This window comes from Rattus rattus, chromosome 6, assembly GCF_011064425.1.
Source record: "Rattus rattus isolate New Zealand chromosome 6, Rrattus_CSIRO_v1, whole genome shotgun sequence".
Classification (NCBI taxonomy): Eukaryota; Metazoa; Chordata; class Mammalia; order Rodentia; family Muridae; genus Rattus; species Rattus rattus.
Window position 1 is genome coordinate 68,196,429 of NC_046159.1, and position 3,876 is coordinate 68,200,304.

Consider the following 3,876-nt stretch of genomic DNA (forward strand, 5'->3'; position numbering starts at 1 on the left):
GGTTAGAATGGAAAGCAACCAATCTGACATTTTCTAAATGAAGTTTATACTTCAGTTGAAGAAAAGATTGAAATTTCCAAAAGCTTTTTGTCGTTCAAAGACTTTGACAGTCTCTAACAAGTGTGTGTCTATCCAGTGTCCACTCAGAGCTGTCTAGGGCATAAAAGGTGGCACTATAAACATCTCTGTCTTCTGGGGCTAATAAGTTAGAGTAGTCTAGTTGTGAAGACAATTATTTCTTCTTCAGCTACGTTCTAGCTAATCGATTCCCAGCTTGTCTTCAAGTACTTGAAATACTGTCATGCTTAATTTTATGCATGAATTTAAAGAAAGGTAAAAAATGCCTCAGTGCCTGGAAAAACAATATTTCTGGGTGCGTATAAGAGTCGTTTTAAAACAGACTAGTATTTTTTTGAGTGCAGCGAACTTCATTGATGGTATTCAAGAGAGAAGGGAGTGCTCCCTAGGGTCCTCCTGTTATTATGGGGGTCTGGGATGGAATTGTGAAGGAGATTCTCAGTGTTGGGTGCTGAGTTGGGATGGGGACTCCTCAGCAATTGAAGGCTTCTCTCTTGCTCTCAGTATCCTTGCTAGGGTGGTCTGGGTGGTCCAGGGTTTCTACTCCTTGGAGGCCATATAGGCCATGAGGTCCACCATCCTCTTGCTGTAGCCTTATTCATTGCCATACCAGGAAATGAGCTTTACAAAGTTTTCATTGATAGTAATGCCAACCCCAGCATCAAAGGTGGAAGAGTAGGAGTTGCTGTTGAAGTCGCAGGAGACAACCTGATCTTCAGCGTAGCCTAGGATGCCCTTTAGTGGGCCCTCAGATGCCTGCTTCACTACCTTCTTGGCAGGTTTCTCCAGGCAGCATGTCAGATCCACAATGGATACACTGGGAGTAGGAACACAGAAGGTGATGCCAGTGAGCTTCCGGTTCAGCTCTGGGTTGACCTTGCCCACAGACTTGGCAGTACCAGTGGATGCAGAGATGATGATCTGGGCTGCCCCACAGCCATCACACCACAGTTTTCCAGAGGAGCAATCCACAGTCTTCTGAGTGGCAGTGATGGCATGGACTGTGGTCATGAGCCGTTCCACGATGTCAAAGTTGTCATGGATGACCTTGGCCAGGGGTGCTTAGCAGTTGGTGGTGCAGGATGCATTGCTGACAATCTTGAGGGAGTTGTCATATTTCTCATGGTTCACACCCATCCAAAACATGGGGGCATTGGCTGAAGGGGCAGAGATGATGACCCTTTTGGCCCCACCCTTCAAGTGAGGCCCAGCCTTCTCCATGATGGTGAAGACATCAGTAGACTCCACGATATACTCAGCACCAGTGTCACCCCATTTGATGTTAGCGGGACCTTGCTCCTAGAGGATGGTGATGGGCTTCCCGTTGATGACAAACTTCCCATTCCCAGCCTTGACTGTGTGGTTGAACTTGCTATGGGTAGAATCATACTGGAACATGTAGACCATGTAGTTGAGTCAATGAAGGGGTTGTTGGTGTCCACTTTGCCAGATGTAGAGCGGAACGCAGCCCTGGTAACCAGGCATTCAATATGGCCAAATCCATTCACACCAACCTTCACCATATTGTCTATTTTTCTGGCACTTCATGAGAAGATGCGGCTGTCTCTGGAACAGGGAGGAGCAGAGAGCCAAGGCTAGCATTTTACTCTGTAGACTAAAAAAGAAGACTGTTCCTTCAGATCGAGGGGGCAGCATCTAAACTGTTGAACTTGGGGAAGATAGAAGTGTGGAAAATACTCTATGTGTCTGGTGCATCTGCATGCTGCTGCTCCTGGACACTGGCACTCTGCTTCTAAGGCTTTGTACTCCTGTGGATCCTAGGCTGTTAAGTGTTGTGAAGTGTGTCTTGAAACTGCAAGGACAGCTTTCTTGGGCCTCCTGCTCATAAAAGGAAGATCATAAGAAATCTCAGCCCCAATTCCCTGCTAAATGAGAAGCTATGCATTCCTCTAGAAATCCAGATATACTGCCCCCACACAGACCCCTCTCTTTTGGTGTGCTCCCACCAGAAAATATCAACAATTCCATTCCCTTCCTCGTTCAAAGTGCTCCACCCCTCAACTAGGATAAAAAAACATATTTAATCAGAGGTTAGAAGATCAGACAAATAATAGAAACCAAGGAATAAAACACAGATTCAACAAAGACAAACCCAGAAGTCAGTCATGTAGATGTAAAATCACCTCCAAATCAGGTTTCTGGACATCAGCAGAAGAACACAATAAACATCCAGCATAATATGTTACTAACAGAACCCAGCAATACTACTGCAAGGCCTGACTATTCCATTGCAGCTAAAGCCCAAAAGAAAGACATTAAAAACAATTTTGTGAAGATGCTAGTGGTCTCCTTAAAAAGGTAGTTAATAAATCCCTTAAAGAAAGCCAAGAAAAAACAAACAATTGAAGGAAATAAAACTTTTCACAAGTTGAAAATGGAAGTAAAAGCAATAAAAAAGAAGTAATTCAGGAAATTCAGGAAATTAAAAGGCTAACTAAGCAAAGAGGAACCATTGAGGCAAGCTTCACCATGAGAATGCTAGAGATGAAAGAGAAAATCTCAGACAATGAAGATCCAATAGAAGACAAATGCTAAATCTGACTGACACATCCAGAAAATCTGGGGCACTATGAAAAGACCAAACCTAAGAATAATAGGAATAGAAGAAGAAGAAACTCAGCTCGGTGACACAGAATACATTTTTGAAAAAAACCACTAAAGTAAAATTTTCCTAACCTAAAGAAGGAGATACCTAAAAAGATACAAGAAGCTTATAGAACATCAAATAGATTGGACCATATCTACCAACCAGACACCCCGGAGGTCCCAGAGACTAAACCACCAAAGAGTGCACATGGATAGATCTATGGCTCCAGCCACACATGCAGCAGAGGGTGGCTTTGTAGGGCTTCAGTGGTAGGAGAGGCCCTTGTTCCTGTGAAGGTTCAGTGCCCCAGCATAGGGAAATGCCAGGGTGGGGAGGTAGGAGTCGGTGGGTGGGTAGGGAAGCACCCTCATAGGAGCATGAGGAGGGAGGATGAGATAGGGGGATTGCAGAGGGGAAACCAGGAAAGGAGATAACAACCAGGGACTAAGCCACTACCTAAAGACTATACATGGACTGACCCTGACTCTGACCTCATAGGTAGCAATGAATATCCTAGTAAGAGCACCAGTGGAAGGGAAGCCCTGGGTCCTGCTAAAAATGAACCCCAGTGAACTAGACTGTCGGGGGAGGCAGCAATGGGGGAGGGTGGGGAGGGGAACACCCATAAGGAAGGGGGGGGAAGGGATGTTTGCCCGGAAACCGGAAAGGGAATAACACTTAAAATGTATATAAGAAATATTCAAGTTAATAAAAAAAAAAAAAAAAAAAAATCAAAAAAAAAAATGTACATAAATAAAATATTCAGTAAAAATCTGAAAAAAGTGGTATATTTACATGATGTCGTATTTTTAAAATGTTTACAAAATGACAAAAAATGTAAACAAAGAGGTAAAATTAGAATAACAAAATTCTGAGTGAAGTAAACCAGTCCTAGAAAAAAAAGTGGTATGTACTCACTTAAAAGTGGATATTAATTGTTAAGTAAAGTATAAACATCCTAGAATCCACAGTCCTAGAGAGGTTAAGTAACAAGGAAGGCTCTACATGGGGACAAATGGATCTCCCTGGGAAGGTGAAATAGAGTGGATTTTGCAGGTATACCTGGATAGGGTGCGTATGAGAACAGGATGGATCAGGTGTACTAGGGAGGAACTGAGGGAGAGAATATGGGAAGAGATGATTGGAATTAGGAGGCATTGGGGGATGATGTAGAAAGTTAATGTGGTGAA

At 43.4% G+C, this 3,876-nt stretch overlaps 1 pseudogene; it reads right to left on the bottom strand.

The window, feature by feature from the left end:
- Nucleotides 1-618: 618 nt before the first annotated feature.
- Nucleotides 619-1,601, bottom strand: LOC116902763 (annotated as a pseudogene).
- Nucleotides 1,602-3,876: the final 2,275 nt, after the last annotated feature.